This window comes from Gopherus flavomarginatus, chromosome 16 (assembly GCF_025201925.1).
Source record: "Gopherus flavomarginatus isolate rGopFla2 chromosome 16, rGopFla2.mat.asm, whole genome shotgun sequence".
NCBI lineage: Eukaryota > Metazoa > Chordata > Testudines > Testudinidae > Gopherus > Gopherus flavomarginatus.
Genome location: NC_066632.1, coordinates 7,476,093 through 7,495,164, shown reverse-complemented (window position 1 = coordinate 7,495,164; position 19,072 = coordinate 7,476,093).

The following is a 19,072-nucleotide window of genomic DNA, read 5'->3' as shown; positions in this document are numbered from 1 at the left end:
AGCTACTCCAGGCGATATGCGCTATTACTCAGCTCAATACTCCCAGTTAGTCCACATAATACTCACTGTTCCTTCACACAATACTCACCATTATTCAGCCAATACCCCCAGTTATTCCACGAAGTACTCTGCCAGTTTCCCCAGTTACTCCAGGTGATACTCCGCCAGTCCCCCCAGTTACTCTGTTCCAGGGGTAGGCAACCTATGGCAAGGGTGCTGAAGGTGGCACGTGAGCTCATTTTCAGTGGCACTTGCATTGCCCAGGTCCTGGCCACCGGTCCGGGGGGCTCTACATTTTAATTTAATTTTAAATGAAGCTTCTTAAACATTTTTAAAACCTTACTTTACATATAACAATAGTTTAGTTATATATTATAGACTTATAGAAAGAGACCTTCTAAAAACGTTAAAATGTGTGACTGGCACGCGAAACCTTAAATCAGAGTGAATAAATGAAGATTCAGCACAGCACTTCTGAAAGGTTGCCGACCCCTGCTCTATGCAATACTCTGCCAATCCCACCCGCCCGCCCAGTTATTGCAGGTGATACTCAACCCAATACTCCCAGTTATTCAATGTGATACTTGCTGTTACTTCACACAATGCTCAATGTTACTCAGCCAATCCCCCCAAGTTACCTCACATGATACTCACCGTTACCCAGCGCCGTACAAACACACCATGTAAATCAGCTCTGAAGGCAATGGAGTGACACTGATTTCTGCCCATGGGTCCCCGCTTTCTGGCTTGGGCTGTCCCATGTGCTCAACATGTTGTGTCCTCAGAGGCTGATGGACAGGATCCCAAATGGCACGGGACAGAACAAGTCCCCGGGATGCCTGGCTGCCACCTCCCTCCAGGCCATCCCCAGCCCAGCGCAACCAGGAGCTGCCCTGGCTCCCTTCCCACCCCGGCCTCTAGGTGGTGCCATAGAGCCAAGGGGCAGGGGGAAGATGTCAGACCCAGGCCAAAGCCAAGTATAATGCAGAGACAGGAATTCTCCCACCACCCCAGAGCCACCCCTCTTCTGCTATTGACATATTTATGAGGCTCAATCCAGCATGAGCTGCTTAACCCGCCATCGACCTCCCACAATGCACTGTCCTTTACCTTCCCTGGGTAGGCTGTAATGAGATATTCATGAGCCAGCCTCGTCCCAGCCCGGTGCTGTTTGCTTAATTCTGTCTGGCATGGAGCGGATGTTTTATTAATGCTTCATATGGAGGGCACAGCCTGCCCTCCCAAACACATTAGATCTGAGAGCAGGAGACAAACACACACACAATGTGCACCAACACTGATGTGCACACAGCAGAGAGACTCACAACACACATCAATGCACACAAACGCACATATGCAGATCCATGTGAGCAAGCACATCAATGCACACAAACACACACATCCACAGCCACACACACACACAGGGAAAATGTAAGGCAGCAGAAAACGTCTCCTGCATTTGGACTGTTACCAAACACTGGCTCCCCTACCTGTAACCCTTGCCCTAAAGTGCTGTCTGAAGGTGCAATGTTGCCACGTGTTAACTGCCACATGTGACAAGTCTGGCACAGACCTGGGGCCCTCCCTGCCTTTCCCCCCAGCTGGGCCAGCTCAGGCCGAGGGTTCAGCGAGGGGCGTCTAAACGGAGCTTTTCCAACGCTCCTTAGAAGGTGTTAGCTAAATCCCGGGATTGATTAGGTCTGACCCTGGCCCCGCATTTAACCCTGGTGGCAGCCTACCACTAGCTCCAGCCCTCAGGTGATCCCGAATGCCAGCTTTGGATAGCCAGCCCATTCCCACAGCTCGGCTTTTGGCACTGAACTACGCTGGGACACCCCCTCTCATTGGTGCCCCTTGCTGGCTAGTGAAGGCAGCTCCCCACTTAGCATGCTGTCATTTGTGGATCCTGTTCTCAGGCGCCATCTCTCCCATTCAAGGTATTGGGAGCTGGGGTACCTAACTCAGCTTTGTGGCTTGCAGTGATTTTCTGGGCACTGTGGGGCCTTGGTGGTTCTGTGCCTCGGTTTCCCCCTCTGTAAAGTGGGTTTAATGACCCTTGCCCTCCTTTGTAAAGTGCTTTGAGATCTATAGGGGAAAAGCACTAGAGCAGGATTTAATTTCAGTCTTAATAATAGAATTAATTAGTGCTAATTTTTGATGCTATTGATTATTAATTACTCTTAATCTTATCAATTAGCATTAGTATCAATAATTATTGTTCTTAACAAATGTCATCATCAATTCTCAATGGCACGGCTCATAATTAATGAGAACAGTTAGTAATTATCGCAATGGGTGTGAATATTTATGAGCAGTGCTAGTAATTATAATTATTATTAATCATTATTATTGGTTCTTGTTATGGATTATGATAATTAATTAGGGGCATTAGTAGCAAGCATTGCCATTGATATGGATATTTATTGTCAGTATTAGTAATTATTGTCATGACTGTTAATCATTTGTAACCTCAATTAATTACTCATTAGTATCAGGACCTTCTGACTGTTCATTCTAATTATTACTATCCTCATTATTATTTGACATAATTATAATTATTACCATCCTTGTAATTAGTCATCATAGGGATTAGCATATATATTATCGTTCCTTGCAATTTCAATGATTAGCAATATTATTATTTGTTTCATTCTAATTATTAGCCTCTTTATTATTATAATTCTTGCTAATTATAATTATTTGCCTCCTTATTCTTAGAATCCTTATTGTTCATTATATTTACCAGCCTTCTTATTTCTTAAAATTCGAATGACTGACGTCATTAGACATTATAATGATTAGCCTCATTATAATAATTCTTTCTAATTATAATTATTTGCACCTTTTATTTATTATTGTTTGAACCTTTCATTTAATATTATTAATTGTTATTCTTTAGTATCAATTATAGTAATTGGCAGCATTATTATTCTCTATTATTTGTATTAATAATAATTATTATTATAAATTATTAGCCTTATTATTCATTATATTTTTGTATCAGTATTAGTCATTATGCTGATAGTTATTAGAATCATAATAATTATTCTAACTATAATTATTTGCATCCTTAATAATAATTCTAATGATCAGCACCATTATTTTTATCCTGTTTAATATAATTATTCTTTATTACAATTATAATTATGAGCATTGTCATTGTGTACCCTAATTATGTGGGTCCTTATAATTTATTATAATGACCATTATTAGCATATTTATTGTTACTGGTTGTTAGCATCATAATTATTAGCATCATTATTATTTGTTAACATCATCATTATTGGCACCCTAATTAGCAATTATTGCCGCTGCTATCCATTATTAGGACCAATCGTTTCACTCCAATATTGCTGTTAATTGTGATTATGGACAATTAATAACAACCCCACAGCTGCCTGCTCTAGCGCTGCCTTTGGGGGTTGCTTGGTGAGTTGAAACCCCTCAGTCAAAACCCTGAGTTCTTCTTCTAGATTCTGGGGTTTTCCAGCGGATTTGGGATTCCTCCCAAGTGTTTGATTGACCTCTGGGCCATAACGAGGTCCCGAGGGGGCGTGGTCATTTCCCAACCAAAGCAGCACCCGGTCAGATCCAATCCAGTGCTGGTTAAAACTGGGGCTCGCCTGGAAGGGTGGTGCAGTGGCTCTGGGTAGCCAGGGTTCTCCCTCGCTCTACCCTCTGTGTCCCTGGCCAAGTCACTCAGGCCCCGATTGTCAAAGGGATTTAGGTGCCCAGCTCCCATCAGTGAAGCCTATGGGAGTTAGGTGTCTCTTGGAGGAGCTGGACTGTGTGACTCAACCAGGGAAGTCCCATTTTAGCAGTGATTTCGGCCCTGGTATTTAAAGGTGTTCAGGGTCTAACGATGGGGCGAGGAGCCTAGTGGGATTTCCTCGTTACTGCTGAAATCAGTGGGAGTTAGGCACATTGGAAACACCCACTAGGCACCTATCTGCCTCTTTAGACACTTAATCTGGGCCTTTGTCTTGCTGGGCTTCAGTTTCCCCATCTGTGCAATGGGGATAATATTGGTGCCCTGGTTGGGAGGCAAAATATGTTAGGGCTTATGTGGTGCAGAGAGAAACATCATAGGTGTGACGGTGTTGCCAGTGGGAGCCAGCTGAGGTCACTCAATCAGGGTGAACTGCATACAAAACGGGCAGACAAACCCCAAACGCTGGTGGTTATTCCAATACTTAGATTTACCAACCAGCACAAAACAGCTTCTATAGTACCTCACTGGTTCCTTAGAAGTCCAAACCACGCAGTTCCCTTAAAATACCCAGCCTTAGGCCTCCGTTCAGACACACCTGTCAGATATGATGATGATTCCTGAAAATCTTATCTCATCATGTTGGGTCTAAACTTTTGGTAAACTTTGGGGAGCCAAAACACACCCAGACTAACTGTCTCTGCATAATCCTTTCTGAACCCTTTTGAACAAAGCACTGACCTGCAAACTACTTATGACACCCCCTTTTCCTAGTAGCCATTAGCCTTTATTTTTATGCATTTACTTGTTAACTTGCTTTTCCTGTAAAATCTTGATTAATTATGCATAACCATTATCTTTTGTTAATCACTTTGTTTACTTTTGTGTATAAATATTGATGCTCACCCCTAATAAAGGGGCCACACTTAATTTAAAGCTTTTTAGAGCTAAGGATAGTGTGAGCCCGTGGATTAACGCATTGGTGTCTGGTCTTTGACAGAATTGTGTGCCCCATACCAACTCCGCACGAACTCGGGTGCTGGAGAGGTGAGTGAGGACTTGCTTTATTACCTAACAATTTGGGGGCTCGTCCGGGATTCCTTCTGGTGCGGTACCTCTGTCCAGTGGTCAGACCACTCATATATGAATTGGCAAGGCGCCACAGGAGATTTCTCCCAGCCAATTCAATATTGAGGGGTCGTGTATTGGACAGCAGGGTAAACGCCAGTTGGAGGGCTCCTGTCAGACACCATGGGTCAAGGGACTAGCGTGCCTCTTGAGAGTCCGTTGGGGATTGTAAATAAGTTATGGAACGAAGGGAAACTCCCAGTACAGACAGGAATGTCTAGGAAGAAGTTGTACACACTATGTGTAAGGAATTGGACTGGGTATACCGCGGTATTGGCCGACCCGGAGATGAGGTGGCCTTCGTATGGCTCTTTCGAACAGGCTGCCTTAAGAGGAGTAAAGAGCCAGATCGAAAAAGACCATCCGGGACAGTTATGTTACTGGCTTTGTTGGAACACAGCAGCAGAGCTGTGGAAATCTTTAAAAATTATGGCAGTCAGGTACTCTCCCGAGAGTGAACCCCCTCCAGGTTATTTCGATGAAGGGTGTAGACCACGGCGTGTTTTGACTCGTCAGCTGGTCCCCTCTGCACCTGCCCCTATTCCTCCGCAGGGGGACTCTCTCCATGTAGCAGAGGGGAATCTGCAGAATCCCAAATTGGAATTTCTGCAGAAGGATGAGGAGGAAATGGAGGGGCAAACCTCGGGAGGAGTAGTTACTAGGCTAATGTCCAAACAGATACAGCAGGGTGCATGCCCCCCCCCCCCGAGGATAGCCCAGAGGATGTCCCCGTAAAATCTCTTGCGAGTAATAAAAGTATAGTTAGAGAGATGCCTTTACAGGTGCACCACCAGCTCAGCCCATTCCCCAGGCCTGGATCAACTACGGGAAACAGCAGCAGCTGCAGCAAACTCAGCCTCCTCAATGACGGTACCCCGGGGGCGAAGACAAACAATGTGATGGTCTTATTTCCTTAATGTCTTTAGCCGGCTCCTTTCTCACTTTCTCCCCTCCCAGCAAAGAGCCTCGTTTAACCCTTTCAGTCCAGGGACTGCCTGTCTCTTTCCTCATTGATACTGGGGCTACTTTCTCTCTTTTAAATCATGCCCCCTCTCCCTGGCTATCCTCTGAGGTTAAAACTGCGACTGGGGTGGAGGGCAACCCACAGTCTCTGGGACTCACTTTGCCTTTGAATGTTATTTATGCTGATAAATGTTTTCCTCACCGTTTTCTTTTTTCCCCAGCTTGTCCGATCCCTTTGATGGGCCGGGATTTACTCTGTAAGCTTGAGGCTACTTTAACCTGCACTCCTGAAGGGGTAGGATTATTGATGACAGTGTTAGGAGATTCGGCCCCTACTCAGGGTAATTGGGAAACACCCCCCTCTCTCTCCCCTGACCTCACTGACTTGCCTTCAACCCTCTGGGAAATTTCTGACACTGATATTGGCCTGCTCCTTTCGGCAGAGCCCGTAAGGATTCAGGTAAAGCCTTCCTTAACCCCCCCGTCAGTCCCTCAATACCCCCTGTCGCTGAAAGCCCAGAAGGGCATCCGCCCCATTATCGAGGGATTCATTGCACAAAAGCTAGTCCGCCCTCAGCGCACTCCCTGTAACACCCCTATACTGCCTGTCAAAAAGCCTCCTAAAAAGGACGGAGACCCTGTTCGTTGGCGCTTTGTACAGGATCTACAAGTTGTTAATCAGTATGTGGTCCCTCTTCATGCAGTAGTTCCTGACCCAGCTACTATCATCAGCCAAATCCCCTGGGATGCTGAGTGGTTCACTGTTATTGACTTAAAATCAGCTTTTTTCAGCATTCCTGTGCACCCAGACTCTCAGTATCTCTTTGGTTTCACCTGGGAGGGACAAAGTTATGTCTGGCAACGACTTCCTCAAGGCTACAAAAACAGCCCCACGATTTTCAGCCAGTGCCTCCGCCACAACTTGGAAGGTTTCACCAGTCCGCAGGGATCCACATTGGTCCTATACGTAGATAACATCCTATTAGGTAATCGCAAAAAAGCTGCCCTCCGCATCGATGGTAAGGCACTTTTATTATACCTACACACCAGAGGCCACAAGGTAGACCCTAAAAAAATTCAGTGGGTCTCACAAAAGGTCCAATATCTGGGCTTCCTGTTAACCCCAGAGGAAAAACAGATGAACCCAGCCCGCATAAAGACTATTCAAAACTGCCCTCTACCGAACACCAAAAAACAACTTCGAGGTTTCTTAAAATTAATTGGCTTCTGTCGCCCCTGGTTGCCGTCCTGCGGGAAGTTAAGCAAACCGCTCCACCGACTCACTGCTAACCTTGCTCCTGACCCTTTGCAGTGGTCCCCGAACACTATTCAAGCCTTTCAGTTACTCAAGGACAGTGTGGCCTCCTCCATGTCTCTCCGCCCCCCCCAATTACAGCAAACCCTTTCACCTTTTTGTCCACGAGAGGGGCGGAATTGCTAGTGGTGTCCTTACCCAGCTGAGCGGGCCCCACCATTTCCCGCTTGCTTTTTACTCTCAGCAAATCGACCCTGTCGCTCAGGGAACCCCATCCTGCACCCAAACTCTGGCAGCAGCTGCCCTGCTGATCACAAAGGCAAAGAGCCTAACCCTGGGTCATTTTACCACGGTTTGAACCTCTCATGCCTTGTCAGCCCTTCTGCGTAGGGGCACAACCCAAGTCTTTTCGGCCCATCGTCAGCAACAGCTAGAGGCCGAACTCTTAAAAGACACTAACCTAATTTTTAAAAGGTGTGGACCCCTTAATCCAGCTACCTTGCTTCCTGACCTGCCAGTCCTCCAGGATCAGCACAACTGTGTAAAAGTAGTTTACAGCATCTTACAGATAAAAGACAACCTGTTTGACGTGCCACTGGACAACCCCGATTGCATCCTCTTCTCGAACGAAAGCTCCTTCTATGTTAATGGCAAGCGTTTCACTGGTTATGCTGTCACCTCTGAATGGAACATTCAAGAGGCCGCCTCACTGCCAGGCAACTGGAAAGCCCAAGCCGCTAAACTCTATGCCCTGGCCCGAGCTTGCCAGTTGGCCGCTGGTAAGACCGTTACCATTTTTACTAATAGCAAATATGCTTTTAAAGTTGTGCATTGTCATATCCACCTCTAAAAGTTTCGAGGTTTCCAGACAGCTGCCGGTAAACCCATTCAGCACCTCCCCCTCATCCACAAGCTTTTGGACGCCCTCCAAAAACCCTCTGTCCTGGCTGTAGTTCACTGCCGGGCCCATACTAAAAATAGTAGCCCCGTTACCCGTGGGAATGCCCTGGCTGACGCCTCCGCTAAGAAGGCTGCCACCTTACCTTTAGCCATGCCCACATTGGCTATTGCAGCCTCCTCCTTTACTCCACCGCACCCCGTACCAGTACCCGCTGCTGAACTACAATCGTAAAAAAGCCTCGGGGCCACTCTGGTCAAAGGGACCTGGCTTATGCCAGATGGCCAAGCCTGCCTCCCTCGCTCCACATACCCCGTGGCAGTTCGCTGGCACCATGATAAAGGGGGTCACTACGGCACGCACGCCCTCGTAAACACCATCGCTCGCTTTTGGTATGCTCCAGGCATTCAACCCTATTGCCTATCAATAGTAAAAGCATGCAGCACATGTCAGCGTAATGAACCTGCTCCACCTCTTAACAAAATTAAGGGTGAAAAACCTCCGCCTGCTGCTCCATTTCAACATCTTCAAATTGACTTTGCAAATATGCCAAAGGCTTTTAAAAAAAAGCACCTCCTTGTTTTGGTTTGCCCTCTGACTTCCTGGGTCGAAGCTTTTCCTACTGCTAATTGTACTGCTGCCACAGTGGCAAAAATTCTCCTTAGAAACATTGTACCCCGTTTTGGCATCCCTCTTGTGCTCAACTCAAATCGCGGACCTCACTTTACTGGTCATGTCCTTGGCCGTTTAAAACAAGGATTGGGCATTTCACACTCCTTTCATACACCCTACCACCCCCAGTCTAACGGGAAAGTTAAGCGTATAAATAGGTAACTTAAGTTTACATTGGCTAAATACTGTCAGGAAACAGGATTAAAGTGGCCTCAGGTACTTCCCTTGGTCCTGTTTCACCTTCGTACTCGCCCAACCCGCGCATTGGGATTATCCCCCTTTAAACTGCTCTATGAACACCCCCCCTTTCAAAGGCGGGGCGCTACCACGTGCTGATGTTTCACTATTGGGAGGGGATCATTTAACTGCGTGTCAGTTTCTCTCCCTACAGGCTCGCCTCCGTACCCTTTGAAAAGCCTCGCAGTTTTCCCAGACCGTGCCGCTGAAGGAACAAATCCACCCGTTCCAACCAGGGGACTTCGTCTGGGCCAAAAAGTTCGTTCGTGACGACACCCTCCAGCCAAGGTTTACTGGACCCCACCAGGTTCTTTTAACAACCCAGACTGCAGTGTTCCTGAAAGGACGCAAATCTTGGATCCACCACTCCCACGTCAAGCCAGCCGTAGTGGACCACAGTGACGGACCAGCAGCTCTTGTCACCACTGAGGACACTGCCTTCGACCAGTGGACCAGCTTACCTCTCTCAGACATTAGACTTAAATTGACTCAAAAAAAATGAGAGGACCCTTTATTCTGACAACTGTATGTTTTTTTATGCTTTTTTTAGTTTATTTTCTGCTTATGAAAAATGCTGTGTTTTTGTAAATGACACCTACTCTAACACTTTTCAACGTACCAAACACCTAAGGAAAATGGCTAAAAACTACTCCTCTGGCCAGCCACCTTATAATTGGTGGGAAGCCTTATAAAATTGGCTGCCCGGATTTGGGTGGGTTAAAAAAACTCTTGGTGGGTGTTGTTGGGGCCATAGTAGTCCTTATAATACTGTGTTGCTGTATTCAGTGTGTCCCCTCCCTCATAAACTCATGTAAGTCAGTTTATTCTTTTCCCACTTCAGCTAAAAGCCTTACTCTCTTCAAATTGGCCCAGGCTAAAATTGCCAAGCGGCCCTTGAGATCTTAAAATAGGGTGTAGCTTTTTGATTAATAGTTATCTCAAAGCTACAAATGGAGGAATGTTGGGTCTAAACTTTTGGTAAACTTTGGGGAGCCAAAACACACCCAGACTAACTGTCTCTGCATAATCCTTCCTGAACCCTTTTGAACAAAGCACTGACCTGCAAACTACTCATGACACCCCCTTTCCCTAGTAGCCATTAGCCTTTATCTCTATGCATTTACTTGTTAACTTGCTTTTCCTGTAAAATCTTGATTAATTATGCATAACCATTATCTTTTGTTAATCACTTTGTTTACTTCTGTGTATAAATATTGATGCTCACCCCTAATAAAGGGGCCACACTTAATCTAAAGCTTTTTAGAGCTAAGGATAGTGTGAGCCCGTTGATCAACGCATTGGTGTCTGGTCTCTGACAGAATTGTGTGCCCCATACCAACTCCGCACGAACTCGGGTGCTGGAGAGGTGAGTGAGGACTTGCTTTATTACCTAACAATTATATAAAAGAAAAGGTTCTTCCAATCCCAAAGGATCAGACACACACTCAGGTCCAATTATAACTTAGATCTTACCCAAAATACATGCTATAGCCAATTCTTATTAACTAAGCTAAAATGTATTAAAAAAGAAAAGAGAGAGAGTGTTGGTTAAAAGATCAATATACAGACAGACTTGAATTCAATTCTTGAGGTTCAGATACATTGCAGAGATGAGCTTGTAGTTGCCAAAAGTCCTTTTAGAAATAGTCTATAGGTTATAGTCCAATGTCCATATTCAGGGTGGCTCCAGTCAATGACTTGGGACCTTCAATCCCTTGTGGCTTAAGGTTTCCCCCTCTTGAAACCCGAAGCAGATCTGAGATGAAGCAGGATCGTGACCCAGGGTTCTTCTACATTTCCAGCAGCCTTTCGGCCTGCAAAAACAATAGGCTTAACTCTCCTTCTCCCAAACATCCTGGCAATTAGCACAGGTAATTTATCCATTAAACAGTTCAGCTACAGGTTACTCTTCAAAGAGACATGGAGACAATAATACTATTTCACTCAAGTATCTTCCTAAATGTTAATACTCCTTTTTTGATCTTTGACTCAAAGCTATAGCAATAGACAAGACTTGTTTGCTTACATCACAAGACCTGAGCAAACATCTACCCTTCTATGTCTAACAATACAGGCTGCATTTCAAAGCTCTATTCATTTACAGATCTTCCTAACCAGTCCTTAAGGTCAGGTCAGTCTGTGAGTTATTAACTCTTTCTGGCCCTGTCACCTTTCAATGAGATATTATATTACATTCATAACGTCACAATAGGGCTAGGGCTCAGTACTGCCCTGAGAGAGCCAGGATCCCCTTGCTCATCCCCTCCTGGCCTGGGACTTCTTTGTGGCAGGGACCATCTCTCTTCTGTGTCTGTACAGCAGGGTCATGGGCCATGGCTGGGCTCCTAGTGCTACCCTAATACATCTAATAAATAATGTACAGCACCTAGCACAATGGGCTCCTAGTGCTACCGTAATTCACCTAATATATAATGTACAACACCTAGCACAATGGGGTTGTGGGCAATGGCTGGGCTCCTAGTGCTACCGTAACACAGATCCAGCAGGTGTTTGACTTTCAGGAGGGCTCCTGGGGTGAGAGCTCAGCCCCTGGCTTTGTGCTGGGGGTCGGAGTGCTCAGCACCAGGCCAGAGGGAGCCCTTGGGGGAGTTTGGCACCAATGTCACTGCCCCAGTGTACAGGACCCCGCCTGGCAGTACCCAATGGGCAGCACAACCTGTGTGGCTGGAGACCCTGAGGGAACCGCAGGGTCCAGCAGCATCACTGGAGAATCCCCCCTAGAGTGAGCCCAGCTCAGCCCCAGCTCAGCTCTGCCACCAGGGAACCCTTGCGATTCCCATACACTCCTCTCCATCCATCCATCCATCCATGCATCTCTATCCACCCCATTCCATCCATGCATCTCTATCCACCCCGTTCCATCCATCCATCCATGCATCCCTATCCACCCCGTTCCATCCATCCATCCATGCATCCCTATCCACCTCGTTTCACCCATCCATCCATCCATCCATCCCTATCCACCCTGTTCCATCCATCCATGCATCCCTATCCACCCTGTTCCATCCATCCGTTCATCTGTCCCCATCCATCCATCCATCTATCCATCCATCCCCATCCATCCCCTCTGTTCATCCATCTGTCCACCCCCTCTGTCCATCCATCTGTCCCCATCTACCATCTCCACCCACCCATCCAACCATCCCCATCCACCCATCCCTGCCTTCCCATACACCCCCTACCATCCATCCATCTCTATTCATCCCCTCAATCCATCTGTCTATATGTTTCCCATTAAGTCCATCCACTTCTCCGCCCCCACCCCCGCTGTCCCCTGTCCCTGCTGCGCCCGTAGGACAGGGGCTCTGGTGATGCCCCACTGGCAGTGCCCATCCCCGCCGTCAGGGCAGGTGTGTTTGCTGGAGGTAATTTCAGCTGTGACACTAATTCCCCCTGCCTTGCACACCTTCCTCCTCCTCTTCTTTTCTCTCCTTCGCTTCCCTCATGCCGTTCTCATCCCCTCTTCCCTCCCTTTTATCCTGCTCCCGGGGGGCAGGTAGAAGGGGTCCTCCCTCCTGCCAGCAGGGCCCGGCCTGTCCCCCTCTCTGCTCCCCTCCCTTCCTGTCTCTTGCCTAGCTCAGCAGAAATGGGGGGATGCTGCCAGGAGACGCCCTCAGGTGGCTCTGCCCTGTGCTCCTCTAACCAGCCCTGCCCCCATGGGGTCCTTCTCTCCTCCCAGGTCCTCATGGTGGGAAGCCTGCAGGTCTGGGGTGAACAAGGGCAGGAACCCTTGGCTGATTCCCCTGGCTACCCCTGCCCTGCGCTCCACCCACTCCGCAGCTGTGCGGATGTCCCTCAATCCCGACTTGCAGTCCCCTGCTAGCCCAGCACTAGAGGAGACAAGCTGTGTGTGTGAAGGGGGTGAAGGTGGAGCCTGTGCAGCTCCAGGGAAAGCAGGACCAGGTGTCCCCCTGCCGTTCACCCCTCTTAGCCCCTGGTGTCACCCTCGCTTCACGCACACCAGGCCCATCCCCAGCAGTGGAAAACAGCCCAAAGCCGTAAGGGACCTTTAAAGGGTTTGCGGGAGGGAGAGTTTCCCAGGAGGCAGCAGGATGAGAGGGGCACTTAGAAAACACCCCATCTCTGCAGATTCCCCGCCCTCCAGCCTGGGCAGCTTCACCAGCTGACACCCACTGCAAACTGCCTCCCCCCTCATGTGCCTCCCCACGATGCACCTCAGCGTTCAGCCCCCACCTCCAAACATTGCCCACGGTTCTAGCCCAGCTCGGGGAGAGGAGTGGTTAAAGCAGGAGGGTCGGGAGTGGGGAGGGTAGTGAGCCTGCCTGCCTTGGAGGATCCTGGCTGGTGAGCACATGAGAAGAGCCACAGTTTTAATAACTCCCGTCCACCAGCCACTCCCTTAGGCCCCAACTCCCTTCACATCAGCACCCCCACTGTGCCCTTCCTCCCACCCCAGGCACTTGCAGCTGGGTCGAAGCCACATGGCTGCTGGGCCTGGCCACGGGGGGATGGAGGAGATTTAGATCTTGGTCCGCGGCCCAGAAAATCCCTCCCCCTGCAGAATGCCCTCGCACGGTCCCCAGGATCGGGGCAGTGGGGGAGGGTGGCGACTCAGGGGAGCAGATGGCCTCAGGAATCACATGCTGCCAATGATCTACCCCCTCCCCTGCATGCACACACACACACACACTCACACACACACACATGTGCTCGGGGATGGGGGTGCTTGTGGTGACTCAGCAGCAGCCGCTCATCTGGGGTCCTTCAGAGCCATAGGTGGGGGTGGGCCCGATTTGGGATGGGGAGTCGGGGGAGGGGGATATGAGGGAAGGGCTTGGCAGCGGGAAGAGACTCTATCTGCTGCTCTGCCCTTGCTGTGGCTGCACCCATAGTGAATGCCCAGTCTCTTGCCAAAAGCCCCAACTCCTGGAGTCATGGGACTGCAGTAGGATCACAACTGTCATTAAAGAGGAAAGAGAAACCCAGCCCTATGTTTCTGACCCTGGTGGGTGGGGAGAAGCCCCTGATGACACGAACAGTGCTGCCAAGTCTTGTGATCTTTGACATGTTGCTTCAAGCCCCAGCTCCCGGAGTCAAGGTATTCAGTGGAGAATCCTGGCTTCTGCTACAAAAGAAAAGTGAAGGTTTCTAGCCATGGCGAGTGCACAGAAAGGCTGGACAATGTGACCCTAAAAGGGCTGGAACCCCAGAAGGTGAATCAATCAAACCCCAGGAGTTGTGAGTTATTAAAATCCCCAGGATTTAGGGAGGCTGAGTCAGGATTTTTGAATATTAGTGTGGGTGAGACTGCGAGTATCACTGGGGCAGCAGTGCTGCCTGGGTCTGCCAAGGGTTCATCGCGCTGTGGGGGGAACTGCCTCGTGATCTCAGTGTGGGGTGAAGTTCGAGCCCCACCGCACTGTGGGGCCCAGCCAGCTCCCTCCAGCAGGGGGCTCTGTGTAGTGAATGGGAGAGAGCACGGCAGGGCCCCCATCTGACACTGTCTGCTAGGGGAGGTGTTGCCCTCCGTCGTCCCAGAAAAGAGACACATGCTCCTGCCTCTCTGGGAGGGGAGAGTCTAGGGGAAGGGGTGGGGATTTGGGGCAGGAGCAGCACTCTGGGGGTGAAGCCACAGGGGCTCACCTCCCACGTCCACTCTGGGGGGGGGCAGGGCCATGGTAAAGGGGCAGGGCCAGGTATGGGGCACCTGGGTCATGGGGGAGGGTGATCGGGAACCTAGGGGGTGGGGAGGCCAGAGGTGGGGGTGCTTGGGTCATGGGGAAGGGTATTCGGGGGCCCAAAGGGTGGGGGGGCCTGGGTCACAGGGTGAGGTGATCAGGAACCTGCGGGGGGGGGGGCAGGGGTAGGGGGGCTTAGATCATGGGGCGGGGTGATCAGGAGCCTACAAGGTGATGAGGCCAGGGATGGGGGACCTGGTGATTGGGGGCCTAGGGGGTGCTAGGATCAGGGATATGGGGCCTGGGTAATGGGGGGTGATCAGGGGCCTAGAGGTGGTGGGGTTAGGGGTGGTTTGGTCAGAGTGCTGGGGTCTAGTAGCTGGAGGGACTAGTGGGGTGCTCCAGGCATGGGGGTAGGGGCGCTGGGGGACATGGAGTGGGGACATGAGAGTGGGGTAGTTGGGGATGTAGGGGTGGGGAGAGGCCTGCCTGGACCCAGTTACTTGGCTGCCTTGGGGTGGGGAGAAGCCATTTCAGGGCAGCTTGTAACTGGGGAGGGAGGGATGAGTCAGAAGTAGGGGCACAGCTGAGGGGGAACAGGAGAGAGCGAGCGATGGGGGGAGAGTCCAACCCCCAGACAGATGGCAGGAAGGAGGAGGGTTCCTCTGTTGGCCTCTCCCTCCCCAAGGGGCCTGCTGCTGAGTCTCCCCTTCCTGTCCCCCATCCCATCCCCACTTGGGCCTCAGAGATTTGCCCAGGCCCACTTCCCCCATCCCCTAGTGGGGCCTCTGGATTCCCCGGGGAGGGTCCCAGTGTGTTGAGAAGCCCTGAGATCAGACGCCGCCCACCCGGAGGTTAGTGACCATCACTCTTGGTGCTGGGACAGACTGACCCTCAGCATGACAGACCTTCCACGGAGGCACTCACTGGGGAAACTGAGGCACAGAGTGGGGCAGAGTCCATCTATCTCTCTTTTAATCCTTCTCTCATCTCTCTTTCCATCCACACACACCTGTATCATCTATCTATCCCCATACACCCCCACCAGTCTATCCACCATACACCCCCCACCAGTCTATCCCCATATACCCCCATCTATCCATCCCCATAGAGCCCCCATCTGTCTATCCTCATATACCCCATCTGTCCATCTCCATACACCCCATCTGTCCATTCCCACAGAGCCCCCATCTGTCTACCCTCATATACCCCCATCTGTCCATCCCCATACACCGCATCTGTCTATCCCCATACACCCCCATCTGTCCATCCCCATACACCCCATCTGTTCATCCCCATAAAGCCCCCATTTGTCTATCACCATACACCCCCACCAGTCTATCCCCATACACCTCCATCTGTCCATCCACATAGAACCCCATGTGTCTATCCTCATACACCCCCATCTGTCCACCTCATCTATCTATCCCCATACACCATATCTGACTATCTCCATAGAGCCCCCATCTGTCTATCCCCATACACTCCATCCATCTATCTCCATACACCCCCCACCAGTCTATCCCCATACAAGCCCCATCTCTCATAGACTTTAGACTTTAAGGTCAGAAGGGACCATTATGATTGTCTAATCTGACCTCCTGCACAATGCAGGCTACAGAATCTCACCCATCCACTCCTGTAACAAACCCCTAACCTATGTCTGAGCCATTGAAGTCCTCAAATTGTGGTTTAAAGACTTCAAGGTGCAGAGAATCCCCCAGCAAGTGACCCATGCCCCACACTAAAGAGGACGGCGAAAAACCTCCAGGGCCTCTGCCAATCTGCCCTGGAAGAAAATTCCTTCCCGACCCCAAATATGGAGATCAGCTAAACCCTGAGCATGTGGGCAAGACTCACCAGCCAGCACCCAGGAAAGAATTCTCTGTTGTAACTCAGATCCCATCCCATCTGACATCCCATCACCGACCACTGGGCACATTTACCGCTAATAGTCAACGATCCATTAATTCCCAAAATGCGGCCGTCCCATCATACCATCCCCTCCATAAATGTATCAAGCTTAGTCCTGAAGCCAGATTTGTCTCTTGCCCCCACTGCTCCCCTTGAAAGGCTGTTCCAGAACGTCACTTCTCTCTCTCTCCTCCATCCTCCTCTCTCTGTCCCCTCACCCTCTCTACCTCACCCCCAAAGCCCTGTACAAGCCCCTCGCAGGCAGTGCCTGGCCGACCCAGTGCTGCAGGGCATGTGCCCTCCCTGCCCTCAGCTCCGCACCCCTGGGCCGCAGCTGGTCAGGGATCAGAGAAGCCAAAGGCTGGTAAATGTCAGGGGATGGGGGCAGCGGTGGGAGTGGATGAAAGGTGCTGCAAGCATCACAGCCCCCCATAGGTTAATGCCCTTGAACCCTGCTCCCCCAAGCGATTGGCACTGACCCTCCAGCTGGGCTAATCCCCAAAGAGCCTCAAAGTCTCCAAGGCTCTGAGCGTCGGGGGGAGGGGGCAGAAGAGTGATGGGGGATGGCACTGGGGGCTATGCCACGGATTCTGCCATGGCTGGTGGGTGTCGGTTTCCCTCCCCGGGCAGGCAGACCTAAAACCGGGTGGGGTGGGGCTCACACCATGTGACAAAGGGAAACTGAGACTTGAAGCAGGGCCAGGACACTCCCCAGGGCGCATGGTGCATTAGTGGGAAGCCTGGGGATAGAACCCAGGCATCCTGGCTCCCAGCCCCTGCTCCCCCTCCTCCCAGCTTTAAACACGAACCTCCTCTCCTCTCCCAGAACTGAGATAGAACCCAGGAGTCCTGACTCTGAGCACTGCCACTCCCCCCTCCGCTCTAACCACTAGACCCCACACACAGAGCAGGGCTCATCCCCTCCGGCAGGGGGCAGAAAGGACACACATATGGGTGCGTGCGCACACACACTTGTGCACACTCACACATTATATTGTGACAAGGACCATGCAGAACTGCCAGTGTGCCCTGTATGCCAAGCCATGCAGAGCTGCCTGTCATTCTGTGCCAGGCCTCATGGAGCTGCTCATGCCCTGGGTGCCGGGCTGCAGGGAGCTGTCCATGCTCCAGGCTGTGCAGAGCTGCCCATGCCCCATGTGCTAGGCTGCAGGGAGCTGCCCATGCCCTACATGCCAGGCCGTGTGGAGCTGTCCATATCCTATGTGCCAGGCTGCACGGAGCTGCACATGGCCCATGTGCCAGATTGCATGGAGTTGTCTGTGCCCCATGTGCCAGGCTGTGCAGATCTGCCAGTGCCCCATGTTCTAGGCCGTGTGGAGATGCCCGTGCCCTATGTACCAGGCCGTGCGGAGCTGCCCATGCCCCACGTGCCAGGCCATGCGGAGCTGCCTGTGGCCATGCAGGCAGATCAGAGCTGGTGTGTCAGAGTCATTTGTTGGAAGTGTCGTCTGGGCGCGTGCCGCGCCGACTCCCCCGGAGGAAAGGCTGCTGCCAGTTGCCCAGGCTGCCCGTGTGCTGCAGGGTCAGGGCAGCCGAGCAGCTGCGGGGTGCCTGGGGCCAGCTGAGAACAGGATGTGGGGAGGGCAAGCAGCCAGGATGCAGCCTGGCCCCATGAGGGAGAGGATGGACAAGCCCCTGCTTACTTGCTGTCCCCGGGAAAGAGGCTGCAGAGGTCCAGCTAGGCCTGGTCGTTCCGACTGAGGAAGAACCGACCTGGATCCCCCGAGATTCAGGCCCCAGCCCTTGAGTTGAGTTTTCGGGTGAGTTCGTTCCCAGCCTGGCTCCAGCTCAGGGCAGGGCAGAGTGTGTGCGAGGGGCCGAGGGAGTCAGGACACCTGGGTTCTAGCTCCAGCTGTGGGAGGGGAGTGGTGTCCAGTGGTTACAGCGGGGTGGGGGCGGAGCTGGGGGCTGGGAGTCCCAACTCCCTGGTGCTCTGCCATGAACGTCTTTCTGAGAGCCTGAGGGAAGTAATCACCCCAACCCCTGGTGGAGGAGGCTGGGCCGGGCTGCGGGGAAGGGGCTGATTCTCACAAGCTGCTGGGCCCCACGGAGCAGGAACAGACCGAGCTAGTGGGCTGGAAAATTGCAATTTATGGCTTGATCTGCCTGAGGTTCCAACATAGGCTCTGGGGGGCGTCCCCTCACCTCAGCCAGCTCCTCGCTCAGCCCCCCAGAGTCCTTTTGTCCCCCCACCCCATTAGCTTGCCAAACTAGCAGGAATGCCCTATTGACCCTCCCTAGGGCTCAGCTTCATTATCCACCCCCCAGCCCAGGGGCTGGAGCACATGGCAGCTGCAGCCCCTCCAGCTCCAGCAGTGTTAGGGTGCCCAGGGGCTGGGTCCTGTCTCCACCCTCATGATGTAGCTCCAGCTGCAGGGATCAAACCTGTGGCCTCCCCTTTGTCACGGGGCCCCGCAAAGCCCTGAGCTGTCAACACAGCTCTGCTGGGCTCTAGAGATGCGTACGTGGCCTGGCCGCTGGGGTGTGTGTGGGGGGGGACACAGCTGGGCTGTGCGGGCATGTGGATGGCACATCGAGCAATCTATCGCTGTCCTACTGTGAGCACCGTCCCCCCACCAACTTCCAGCCTCCTCCAGAGTGTCCTTTGCCAAGCA